General features: G+C 34.5%; 1 protein-coding gene across 1 annotated transcript in view; it reads right to left on the bottom strand.

The window, feature by feature from the left end:
• Ppfia2 (PTPRF interacting protein alpha 2) overlaps positions 1–13207 on the bottom strand; it is a 271881-nt gene extending 258674 nt beyond the window's left edge. The window contains exon 1 of the mRNA XM_042699018.1: positions 13160–13207. The gene's annotated coding sequence lies outside the window, so the exon portion shown is untranslated. The remainder of the gene's footprint in view (positions 1–13159) is intronic.
• Positions 13208–14343: the final 1136 nt, after the last annotated feature.

The raw sequence follows: 14343 nt of genomic DNA, 5'->3' as shown, positions 1-14343 counted from the left end.
AAAAAATCAGTTAAATTTCAAATTGTTTTTAAGGCTTTAAAAAAAAAGAAAGATGTTTTCTAATGATCTCTTAAACCTCTGATATTCATCATTCCATTTTATGTAAATGCTTAAGCACTTCGAACCACCAGGTGGCGCCCATTAGTTAAAATTCTGACAGGAGAGATTATCTTTCTTTTTTGCGTTCTGCTCAGGGCCACCTGCAAGTTCCAAGTGAGCAATGAAATACATTTGTTACCTAGAAAGTATTTACATTGTATTTTTACATCTGAAGAAAAATACCAATATGCAAGCAAAGTAAGAGATTTGGGGTACTGAAATTTTAGATTCGGAGTACTGAAAGTTTGGGGTTAAAATCTGAGTAAGAAAATGTGTTACACATGTAAAGAGACACGTGGTGTATGATGCAGTCAGGTTAGTTGTTCTTTGAAAATAAAGGGAAATTCAAATATAATATGGAATAACATGCTGAAACTTGTTAATATTAAACTAAGAACAGAAATTGACATATCAAGGCATTTGTGTATGCACAAAGCAAGTGTACATTCCATACATATACTTTCATAAAGTCACCTTCTTCCATTACTATTTCTTAACCTCCCACCCAATCCCCCAGAAGTTAGAAAAAGTATAGTGTCTGGAATATTAACTGTTGTGTAAATTATTGTTTTTTTTGGCAACAAATTTAAATAAAACATCACTGTGCATGAGCATCTAAGAAGATTTTTGAAGAACACATTTTTAATAAAAGAGAAAATAGTAACAGCCAGGTGCCAGTGGCTCACACATGTAATCTTAGCTACTCAGGAGGCTGAGATCTGATGATCAGTGTTCAAAGCCAGACTAGGCAGGAAAGTGTGAGATTCTTATCTCCAATAAACCACCCAGAAAAGGCAAAGTCAGTAATTCTAAGTCAGTACTTTTAAGATGTAATATTTTTAAGTGTGTATGTGTGTGCGTGTGTGCGTGCGTGTGTGTGTGTGTGTGTGTGTGTGTGTGTGTGTGTGTGTGTGTGTGTGTGTGTGTGTTCTGGTCCTGGAGCTTGAACTCAGACCCTGGGCACTGTCCTTGAGCTTTTATTTGCTCAAGGCTAGCACTCTACCACTTGAGCCACAGCTCCACTTCCAGTTTTTTTGGTGGCTAATTGGAGATAAGAGTCTTAGACTTTCCTTTCTGGGCTACTTTTGAACTATGATCCTCAGGTTTCAGCCTCCTGAATAGCTAGGATTATAGGCATTCATACTGGAGACTAGCTAAATTTTCTATAATTTTTACTATAATAAATACTCACATTCAAAGTGCTCTCTCTATGCATAATATATATGCATATATGTGTTTATATATGTATATATGTCTACATATACATATAGTCTTATAAGTAAGATTTAAGTATAGCTTTTTACTTTATGTGAATATTTTAATGCCCTTCAGAAGACCTTGATGAAGTATAGATAAAATATTAAAATTTTAACATTATAACTTTTCTCTCCTCTTCCTATGACACTTACAATTTTCTAAATGCTCAGTAGCTTCAAATATCTCAGTGGAAAGGAAGACTCTATCTTTAAATCTTTAGGGCATATTCTTGTTATATAGTATTCTTGAATCAACACAAATTTTAATTGTAAGCAAGAATTCTGCAAAGTTCCAACTTTAATTTGTTATGAATATACAATCAGATTCCTTTTAAATTGCCTGCAGTGACTATAATTAATGCTAAGTAAAAGCAAGGAACAAATATGCATGCGATTTCCAACATTTGCATTTTGCTGATTCATATTTCCCTCACTGAGGGCATTTGAAAAGACTTTATCCTTATAGAAAAGTTACTAGAACCAGCTCTTTACTTTGTAGATGAGCACTCTTTAAAATTAATAAATTATAGATAGATAGATGAGAGAGGGGGGGTATAGTTTATGTTAGGTTTAATTATTGCCTTCTCATCCTTGAAAATCCCTGGAAGGAAAAGTGGAAAATTCTAAGACAAAGCAGGGTTAATGTTTCCTATTTGTCCATAATTTAATAAATACCAATGACTGAAAAGGGACAAATCATCAGAATACTAGGTTTTCAGTCCTCTAGCCAAAGGAAATAGAGCATCACCTCATTGGAATCCCTGGAGAAGCAGCGGCAGCAGGCCTGGATTTGCACATGCCCTGTTGCTTCGGGGTATTAAATAATTTTGAGAACAATATCTAAAAATCAATTTTAATCTTATATTGTACATAAGTTCTACAATCAAGTCCAAGCTGATATACTCTAACCATGCTGCATCAGCTAACTTTAGTAGTTTGCTGAACTCTGTAAAATTGAAATAAACTTCAAAAAATCCTGTTTACTACCACTCAGAGGAAGGATTCTAATGTAATGCAGAATATCTCCTCAAGATCTATCATCCCTCAAAACAAGACTTCCAATAAAACAAAATTCTCTCAAAACAACATATGATTATTATTTCCGTGTATTATGTACCATTTATATATTTAAATCTTAAAAAGAACAATTGTCAGTTAATGTCAGAACAAAAGTTGATATTCCTGAGTTATCTTTATTTTTTTTTCCAAAATGCCTACAATAGTACCAGGTACTTGCTGATATTACCGAAGTGTTTTCTCACTGAAAGTTGTTGAATAATAGGATGTATGGGGAATTGAAAAAGATGGATTACATGAGAATCAATTTGATTTAAAGTATTGAATATAAGCTGGCTGCCAGTGACTTGAACCTGTGATTCTAGCTGCCCAGGAGGCTGAGATCTGAGGATGACATTTCAAAGCCAGGTTGTACAGGAAAATCTGTGGGACTCTTGTATATCCAATAAACTACCAAAAAACTGAATGTGGAGCTGTAGTTCAGGTAATAAAATGTTAGCCTTGAGCAAAACAAGTCCAGGGACAATGTCCAGAACCTGAGTTCAAGTCCCTGAATAGAAAGATAAATAGATGATAGATAGATAGACAGACAGACAGACAGACAGATAGATAGATAGATAGATAGATAGATTGATCCATCGATAGATAGATAGATAGATAGATAGATAGATAGATAGATAGATAGATAGATAGATAGAGTTGAACATACAAATGTTAAGAAATATGATGTAACTCCTTTGAACAATTAGCATTCATATAAAAATAATGACAGGAAGGTAAAACAAGTTCTATGGAGGGCAGTTAGTCAGAGATGGGGCAAATGAACAGGGTGTGGGAAGGAAATTAGGGTCAAATGCTTTATATATTTGTGTGCAAACAGAACAATGACGCATGTTGAGAATCTGAGAATTGGGGGAGAGGGCTGAGGAAAAAAATGAGGGATGAGTTTGATGAATCTACGTTGTTTGCATGTATGGACAAGTTAAAATGAAACACCCTTGCACAATGAAGTGATGCTAATAAATATCAGCTTAGGAATAAAATAAGATGATAAGCTTTATCCATAAACTTTTATCTGTACTTCATAGTTATAACATTTTAAAGAGCAATTATATGTATCAAGTTGTAATTGTCTATATTTTAGATAAACATCCTAAATTATAAACCTCTTTGATAAAAACATAAAAATAACTCCACTTTATTGTGTTAGATGAAAACAGTGTAATTAGAGAGCTGCCTCTCTTTATCAAAGAACTTAAAAGACTCAAAAATCTGTTCCACTTTCTACATGAGGAGATACATACATAAATATATATATATATATTTAAAAGTTATATGCACTTGTACATCTGTATGTACATATGTAAATATATGCTATATATGTATATATACATAAGCATATATTTATAAATGATTTATATTTTATATATTTGTGTGTTATATATAAGTACATGTAAGTATATTTAATTTTAAAATTTGTGAATATAGTAAAATAGACATAGAAAAGGACAACAACAAAAGCAAATACTAATAAATTTAGTGATTGAAATGATATTAGCATATTGGACAAAAGTAGGAGAGTCACTTGAAGGATAGACGAATTGTAATAATACATATTGAACTTTAGATATTTAACTGAATAGATATTAATATGTTCCAAAAATTTTAAATAATTACTAACATTAAATAGCTTTGCTTAATACAACTTCTTAAACAAATCTTCACACTGACATGTGTCAAGACATTAATTAGAACCTCCTGGAGAAAGAGGGTCTATATCATCGTCATCACACAGTTTAGGAAACTGAAACACAAGAACAAATCAAAATTCTCTCAGTGTTACAAACATCTACTAAAAGGAAGAATGAAAAAAATCAATCAGACACTTCAGAATCCACTTTCAAACCTACCATGTTTTGCTGAGGGCTGGTAGTTCAGGCCTGTACTACTAACTACTATGAAGACTGAGATCTGAGGATGGTGGTTCAAAGCCAGCCCGGGCAGGAAAGTCCCTGTGAGACTTTTATCTCCAAATAACCACGCAAAAAACAAGTGGAACTGTGGCTTAAAGTGGTAGAGGACTAACCTTGAGCCAAAGAGCTCAGGGACAGTGCCCAGGCCCTGAGTTCAAGCTCCATGGCTGTAAAACAAAACAAAACCCAAACCAAAAATAACAAAAATCAAGAAATTCAGTTAGCAGGTCTATACAAAATGCCATTATATATCTAACATTCATATATATATTTCTGCTGTTTTACTTGTAGTCGAAGCTCACTCTTTATATGTTTGATATAAATTTTTTGAATTTTTCCTGGATATAACGTTTTATCCTCTTAGGGGGAACAGACCGGATGCTCACTGTGTAAATCACCTGTGTACTTTCTCTCTTACTCGTCAGAGCACCTTCTTCTCAAACTGCCACTGTGCCTTTGAAGCCTGTGCTTCATGGTGAATGGTCTTTCTTGTGTCTTCCATCACTTCAATGCGTGTTCTGTTCACTACTACTTCGATGAACCTAGTCTGAAATGGAGTCGTGAGTAGGACTAAATTGATAATTCTCATGTCTTCTCAACGCACCACTCATACTTTGGGCTTACCTAGAATGCTGGCAAGATATTGGTTAAAGGTTTACTCTTAGCGTGGTGCTTCTTGGAGGTGAGGCAGATGGTCTTCTGGTCCTAGGGTGTATGCTATTCAAGGGACTAATGGCACCTTAGCCCTTTCTTCTTCATCCCTTTTTGACTATGGGCATGGTGGTGGGTAGGTTTTTGTCCTGCCATTCAATTCCTCCAAGATATGCTGCCACACCACAGGATCAAAGCAATAGGATCCAACAATCAGCCTGAAACCTCCAGAACCAGAGAGAAATTGTATCATTTCTCCTTAGAAGTTGACAAAGTCCTTATCCAAAGTTAATATTCTTGTAGAACAAAATAAATAATAAACCTACAGGGACATAGAAAAGATCAGAGATATTTATCAGGAATTCTGTGTAATGTGATACTTACTTAGGCAAAGACTTTAAGATATTAAGGCAAGAGAGCATGGCAAGATCCTAAAATCCTAGCAAGTGAAATGTTTCTGGTACAAAGATTGCCAAAGTAGTTCAGCTCAAGTAGAAGGAGCTAAGAAGAGAAAAGTAAGAACTCAGTTCCTTTACCCTTATAAGGCATGAAAGTGAAGGAAAAAAATATAAAAAACACTCTGGGTTTTGGTGATTTTCCACTGATGTGAATCCAGCAAATAAGCAGATGTAAATGTGATACAATTTCATTTGTTTTTCAAGAAACCAATTCTGCTTTGCATTGAGGGTTCATCACCCGGTGAGTGAATACAGGTCCTCTAGTGAATGCAATCTATATCCCTAGAAATTACTAAGAACCCCACCTATGAGTTCCTTGATATCAGCTGGTCCAAGGAGATTCATTCCCCTTGTACTATATCACACACAGACATTTCCAGGACCTGAATCTTCCTAACAACTTGGAATGCTTTCATCCGGAACTGGTTAGATCAAGATAATAAATAGCACAATATATTGAACTTTCTCTTTTTACTATCATCATCTCTTCAACCCATATCCTGTATGGTCTCTATCCCAGCCAACTTTCCTCACAACCTAACCCAGTACCTTCAATTAGACTTTTTATAAGTTCAGATCAAATGGTTTAAATGAAGTTTCATCTTTAAATTCCCAAATCATTCATTCATTACCAACTTGGCCAACTCAATTCATCTTCCAGATGTTCTTACCTCATGAGGTTTTTTTTTTCCACTACATTAGTCCTTTCATTCAATCAATTGCCAAAGTAGAAAGCTCACACTTGAACTCACTGTTTACATGCGTCGTATACATTTTTTGGTCTCCTCTTTCTCTTAAATAACAACCATCTGTTCTTTGAAATGACGATGGCTTCAAGACCCCATGAGTCAATATATTTATTTATTTATCTATTTACTTTGTGGAGCAGAGGACTTGCACTGAGCTAAATCCCAACCCCGCTCCTTTGGTTTTGCATCACTTTAAAACTCATATGGTTCCATGCTTTATTTTAAATTAAATTTCCACTAAAAATGTCTTCTTGAGTGGAGCTTATTCCCTAGTTTTTAAAAATGTTGACAAATACCTAATGATTATCATTTTGGAGACTAGTGTTCTATTTCCATGCAAGTATATAATACATACTAATCAAATCAGGACAATGAGTAATCTGTCTACTTAACATGGTTTTGCGCTTGAAACCTTCAAGCTCCTCTTTTCTAGTTGTTCATAAAAGATATAGTGTCAGGTGAGCTAAAAATCCCTCCACTGTACTGAACTGATTGTATTATTGTTTGGTTACATGTTATCCAGTCTTTCTCTCTTGCCCTTGCTAGCCAAGGATCATTAATGTTATACATTCCAGCCAACTTTTAAAAAATGCATGTATAAGAGATATGAAAAATTTTTATCTCTGTATCTGACTTAATGTACACAAAAGTCACCATTAGAATTTTATCAATATTATCAATTTTATCAATATGCCAAACTTTTTTTACTACTTTATTTTTCTGGCAGTACCGGGGTGGAAACTCATTACATCATGCTCACTAGAGGTGTTCTACCACTTGAACCATAAAATCAGATCCTTTTGTCTTTAGGCCTTAGCCAGCCTCCGATTACAATCATCTATTTATTCTTCCCTGGTGGCATGTCAGACAGTCCACTGTTCTTTTGGCTTTAGACTTTTCTCTAATTACCTCTCCAGGTAGAACTAAGTAAATGTTTCCTAAGAAGTGATCTGTTTATGTGACTCTACTATTTAAAGACATCAGTGGTTCCTTATGGTCTTTTGTGAGGCATACAATTTCCCCTTCTGAAATGTCTCACAATCTTGCTTCAGCTTCAGCTTCTAGCTTCTATTGCATTACTTTTTCTTATCCTTCATTCACTATGCATAGGACACCATATTTGCTTGTTGACCTATGCAGATGCAGTTTCTTTTCTTTAAAGGTAAATTCCACCCCACCCCACCCCCCCAACTTGGCAAATTTCAGTACGGAAAAACTGTAAATTAGACATCATTTATTTCTCCTTTCCTTCCTAAATTCTCTGGTTCCTTTGTAGTTCTCTGGTTCCTTTGTATTTGTATCTGTTAAGTGATATAACCTTACTTGATTTCATCTCACTCTGTGCCTATGGGTGAGAATGTTGAAAGGGATGACACTGATCAAGATGCATTTTATGCATAAACTGCTTTGTTGAATGTTAATTTGCACAACTATTTAAAGATAACGAATATATGTAATATATCTGTATATCTATATCTATATCTATAAAAATACACATTTGCTGGTCCTGGGGCTTGAACTCAGGGCCTGGTCTCTGTCCCAGAGTATCTCTGTGCTCAATGCTAATGCTATACCACTTGAGCCACAACATCACTTTCAGATTTTTCTGAGTAGTTTTTTGGAAATAACAGTCTCATAGACTTTCCTGCCTGGGCTGGCTTTCAACTGTGATCCTCAGATCTCAGCCTCTTGAGTAGCTAGGATTACAGGCGTGAGACACCAGTGCCAGGCTAAAAAAATATTGTTAAAAAGAAAAAAAATTCTTCAGTGTCTTACCCAAATTGCTCAGAACTATGAAGAAGCAATAAAATGAGAACAGAAAGTACAAAAACACAAAATGTGCAATTCTGTATCCTCAGTGGAAAGAAGTTAATAGAGCTAAAAATGTTCAGGACAGTATGCACACCAAGAGATAAATTACATGAGAATGACTTCTTCATCATCTCAGTCTAGAAAAGCATTAACCTTTGACAAAAAGAAACTTAGAGCAATTAAAAAAACTAAGTTCTTCAGACAGCAAATTTATGGCCTTTATTATTCAAGGTACAAAAGAAACTAGGAGAAAATCAATCAGAAAGATTTCACATCCCCATTGGCCTTGTGCTGTGATTCCAGAGTAAAACAACAAGGTGAATTTATCCTGGATTCTGACAGCATTCTGAAATAATACACAACTGTTTCCACTTTTGTCCAATGTAGCTACAAGGAAATACCTTTCACAATATGCTTCATTTCATGTAACATTTACCCTTATTTCTCTTTATTACATCAGGGAGAAATGATGGGAAGATTAACGCTGGCCAGAAAGCACTGGACACTTATATGGACATGTTAAATTATATCCCTCTTGTATAACCTTTTGAAGTTTAGAAAAAATAGATTTCATAGGAAAAAAATAAAGAATGGTAAGCAAGTTAAGAGCTGGTTAAGGGCTGGGAAGTTGGCTCAGTGGTAAAGCGCTTGCCTTGTATGCCTGAGGCCCTGGGTTTGATTCCTCAGCACCACATAAGCAAAAAGAAAAAAGCCAGAAGTGGCGCTGTGGCTCAAGTGGTAGAGCGCTAGCCTTGAGCTGAAGAGCTGAGGGACAGCGCCCAGGCCCAGAGTTCAGGCCCCGCGACCGGACCCAAAAAAAAAAAAAAAAGAGCTGGTTAATAATCATAATATTTTCTTAAGATTATAAATAGAAGTACCTCTCATTGTAAGTATTAGTCTACTCAAGTGTATATCATTAAACTTGGATGTCCAAACAGATCTACTAAATCCCACCAGGAGACTGAGACTCAGTCACTAGCCCAAGAGGTGATTACATGTTTATGCTACTGGTTCATAGGATTCACATTGGTTGACAAGGCCTTCTGTTTCATTTCTGCATGGAACCACACAGCAAGGGCTCTCCAGACACTATGTCTCTGATACACAATTACAAAGTAGGATTCATAAAGTCTACCCTAACTCACCAATTCTAAACTCCTCTTTGCTCTCTAAAGCTGAGATCTTAGTCCCCTATTATTCCCTTCCTAGGGCTTCTTTGGCAATTTGCTCCATGAAACATGTCAATTCCTTACAATTGTCAATTTTTTCACATGTTAATATTCTTAATATTAAAAAATTAAATTATTATAATGTAATGTGCGATTTGATATTCATTAAGGGGATCTCAGAACCAATTTTTAGTGCATACCAAAACATAACCACACATTACTTTGCCATAATTTAAAATTCTTTAGTGTTATTGGCAAGAATATCAGAGATACCAAACTTTCTTGATGTCCCAGGACCTTACATTAAATAGCATTCTATGTGGATATAAATGAATGACACATGTCTAGCACTTTGTTTTATATCATTTTTAAATTACTTCTAATACACAGGTCAATGTAAATACTACATAAAATACTAATTATGTGGTATTTTAAGGGAATAATTATTAAGGAAGGAAGAAATAAAATATTTGTACATGTTAAGTAAAAACAACAAATAAAGAAAACTCTGTAAAGATGAAGTTCCTTTGGGGCAGGGAGAGAAAAGAATGTGTTTGCTGGTCCTGTTGAACTCAGGGCTTGGGTGCTGTCCCTGGGCTTTCTTTGCTCAAGGCTAGTAGTGCTCTACCATTTGAGCCACAGCTCCACTTCCATCTTTTCTTTTGGTGGCTAATGGGAAATAAGAGTCTCACAGACTTTCTTGCCTGGGCTGGCTTTGAACCATGATCTTCAGATTTCAACCTTCTCAGTTTAACTAGGATTCCAGGCATGAACAAATGGTGCCTGGGAGAATTATTTTATAAATAGTTTTAGATTTGCATTTTTATCCACAGGTACAGCACCTGTATACAGAATCCAAATGTATTTTACTTAACCACTTTTATTTAATTAACCACTTTAATTTTACTATGTAACTATATGCTACATTTTATTATATGATCTACTTTTTAAATGTTTTGGTTGTGCTAGGGATCAAACTGAGGGCTTTCAGCACTAGGCAAGAACTCTATCCATGAGCTACCTCTTAACCCCTCCAGTATAACTGATATGAATGGAAAACAAACACCAGCTAATGACAAACCTTGACGTAATATTTCGGAGACAGCTTTAAGCTAGCATATAACATATACTTCTTGATGATGGATTTATTTTTCTAGGTTTAGAAAAGTCTGCAAGATCTACTGCTCTTGCAATTAATTTCCAGCTTCTCAATTTAAAAATATGCTTCTTAAAATTCCTTTCAGAAGAAAGCCATTATAAAACTTGAATTACCACAGAAAATTATGAATGAACAGCTCTCTTCTATTATTGTGATTGAAACTGGGACTGATTGAAGTTCGCACCATGCACTGTTAAAATACAAATGCCAAATATTCCTGGAGTTCCTCAAATTTATTCTTACCAATTATGTAAAGTTGTTTATAATGGCATTTAGATATCTGACACAATCTTTTATATATGCCTCACTATTTGAAATAAGACAAGCTTCAAAATTTTTCCTAATGCTCTAGAAATAAAACTTAATATGTGTACCCAGAACCGAATTTTCAGTTCGAATCGCCTTATCTTTTTGTTAAGGAATTATCTTAGCTTTCTAGTATACTGGTAAAGAAATCACTTCTCAACTGTGCATTCCCATGAGAAACAATTCCATTAAGATTTGATAGATTCTGTTCAATGGATAATTTTAAAACTTTGGATTTTTTAACCAGTAAATATTCCATCACAGTATGGTTTTTGTAACATGTTTCAAACATTTCTATAAAATACTTCTATAAAATACTTAACTTTAGAAATGGACAATAACATTTTAGTAGCCTATTATGACAAACTTAAAGGAAGAAAAATAATATAAAACTTCAACTGAAATTTAAACTACGTATAACTAGGCAGGAATTTCCCAACTTGCAGTTTTCTAAGCTAGAGGTAAATAGCATAGCTTTTTCTTCATGTAATTGTCAAGTTCAAATGCTGGGCCTCATACCTTCTAAACAAGTGTTCTATCACTGAATTAAATCCACCTCCAAGGCTTTATTTGCTAATGACTGAAGCAACTCTAGTTACATGACCATTACATCTTCACATTTCCCTCATCGTATTCCTGCTTTAGATATGCCTCACAAAGACCTAAGGAAAGTTACTTTATTCCATAACCTTTGCTATTGTGCTCCAAAAAACTCTTTAACCACAGGAGAGATGAAATAATTGCACACAAATATATTCCTAAGAGCCTAGGCTCTTTCAAACTCTAACATTTCCACGTTTCTACTTGACAAGAAGTGATCAAACATGTATCATCATTCAATTCCTACAATGAAGCATTAGAAAAAAATACTTATCGCAGTAACCAGGCCCCAAGGAAGAACCTTTATCTTCACAACTGTATAAGTCACATTGATATATAAATGTCTCTATGTATGTCTCTCTGTTTCTTTCCCTCTCTCTATATACATATACATAAATATATGTAGATACCTATACATAGATACATATAGACATGTATCTATCTATAGATCTATCTATACCTATATCTATGCGGATATATATCTGGATTAAAAACCTAATGCATAAAATGTTGGATACCTAATATTTATCATTGGATAGCTAATGTTTATGCAGTACTGTCTGTTAAACTGAGATTGAAGTTTACCTGCAGAACACTACCCTTCCTTCTCATGATCTTTATCCTCCTCAAAAGTGGTTTCTTTCAACAGCCAGCCCTGTGTCTGGAAACATTCCTTCTTATACACTAAACTAGCTTATTCTGACAGACAAATAATGGACACAATTTTGTAACTCCTTGAAGAACAGAGGTATATGGTTTTGTTTTAAACAAAGAGCACATCCTTGTAAAAAGCAGCTAATCTCTGCGTGTAGAGTTCTCTTGGAATCAGTGAACAGGTGGGAAAGGCATCGTGAGGGAAATAGTTTACTGTTCTGCTCTAAATTGAATGCTAAGTATAAGCACTGTGCAAGGCATTAGATGAAATTACATCACATAAGCAGTTATTCAATACTTAAGGGCTAGCCATAAATTATATTGGTGTACTTTCTGGGTTGATTTATATACATTTCATCTTGCATTATGTGGCAGATGTAATAGGCTTAGTGCATAAATATAAATAGTCATTTGAAGGAAATACATGTTCCTAGATAAATACAGATGGAAAAAAGGAAAGAACTACAGTACGTGTTAATCCTTTTTTAGGGACAAGTGATGGAGATGAAGTAATATTGCGAGATGTGATAGAGAGAAGGGAAAGAAAGAGCTACAATTAAGAGTTATCTTAAAATAACTCACTTCTGCCTTAATGGCGTTATGTACTACGCCTACTTTACTGGTAGCCAAGTTACCTGTGTTCAAGATAAAGTTTAAATGTCCAGAATTTATTATTTGAGTGTTTATTTAAAAAAAATTGAATCTGTCTTACTACTTTAGTTTAATACTTTGAATTTATCTTTATATCTTCAGCCTGAGGTCACAAAGATTTCATCTTAATTACAGAAAAGTCTAAGATGTTCTAGTAGTAGAACATCAAGGTCCTCTAAAAACACCTTTTCTATCTTAGAAAACTCTAAGTTAATTAGGAAAGAAATATCAATGTCAAAAACCAGTATTATTTATATTATAGACATAATTTTTCTCAGAGAAAAAGTATATCGTGTACCTGAAATCTTACATTCATTTTTAGTATGGTAAACTCTCAATTAATGTGGTCCATAGCAGAAGTTAAATTATAGATATATCTAATGAAGCATCCTTCCTATATTAGTGCAATAAATGGAGATGGATGTTACAAGTAATTAGAACTTCTTTAAACACCAGACCGCCCTGAAAATTAAGGTCACAGTTTCGTAATTGTAACTGCAATAGCTATATTTCAAAAGGCATCTGTATAAGTAGTGTTCCCCAACTCTCTAATGATCTCTGTATACACAATTCAACACTTGAATTTAAGGAAGAATCCAACTTACCGGTGGATCTGCCCCCTTAGAACCAGTCAGCCCTCCTGTTAGGGATTCGATATCCTGAAAAGGAGAGAGGTGGTGTTTGTAAAATGCTACTCAAAAGCAAGCAGAAAATGACCCATTACAACAAAGATACCCACAGGACAGTATATTAGAAATGAACTTTACAACTTTGGGGATGGGGTGAGGAAGGAAGGGAGGGGAGGAGTGGGGAAGGTGGGAGAGGGAAGGGACAGTGGGACACCAACAAGGAAGGGAAGGGGTAACAATGATCCACAAGTAATGTGCTCATGGCCTTACTCATGTAACTGTGACCCCTCTCTACAGCATCTTAACAATAAAATAACATAAAATATTAAAAAAAGCAAGCAAACAGCATCTCTGCTTGCCTCCTCTGCCAGAATAATACTGCCTTTAGCTTCAAAGTTAGGCATGATACTTTAGTTACTTTTTATTCTCTTTTGTCACAATCTTGAATACTATAATACTAAACAAACAGCATGCATCTAGAAACTGATATATTTCCTCTTGCTCTTTCTAGTGTATAAAAACATAAACAGGTTACTTATGCTTGAAATATGCAAAAATATATCTCCAGGCAGGAAAAAGATGTCTGTCTCTAAAGAGGTAAAGTGAGCATATAACAGAAAGAATGACTGCAATTAATATATTGTTTTCAAGAATATTAGTACAGCAAAAAAAATGCTTCACTCACAAAAAATTAAAGTATCTTTCATTCTATTAGTCAATATGTAAGATATAAAAAAGGTAAAGATTGACTAGCTGGTCTTTTACGGAGATCAATCCAATCTACAATAATCACACGTCATACCTGAGATAAGATTACCTTTGTCAGTGGTATCAGAGGTGATTCTGGCCAAATTGCACTCAGTATACATATAAATGGAAGTGTTAACTTGAAAGCCCTTTCTACAACTACTTATAAGTAGCTTTTAAAGTGGACAAATGAATGATAATGAGAAAAATTAGAGAGAATGTGGTCATAGATGATGATGATTATAATTTAGCCTTACGTAACTTATTCTGAAGTGGAATTCCAGACTTTAAAGTAAAATGTTACACATTTTAAATGTTTACAAATGATTTAATGTTTATGCCGTCTCACATTTTTTAAAAAATCAAAATACACAAAAATATAAACACCTGTCTGTTCAATGATACTTGATAAA

Source organism: Dipodomys spectabilis, unplaced genomic scaffold (genome assembly GCF_019054845.1).
Source record: "Dipodomys spectabilis isolate Male_0828 unplaced genomic scaffold, ASM1905484v1 ptg000234l, whole genome shotgun sequence".
NCBI lineage: Eukaryota > Metazoa > Chordata > Mammalia > Rodentia > Heteromyidae > Dipodomys > Dipodomys spectabilis.
Note: the sequence above shows the minus strand (reverse complement) of the source record. Positions and strands in the feature narration are given on the sequence as shown.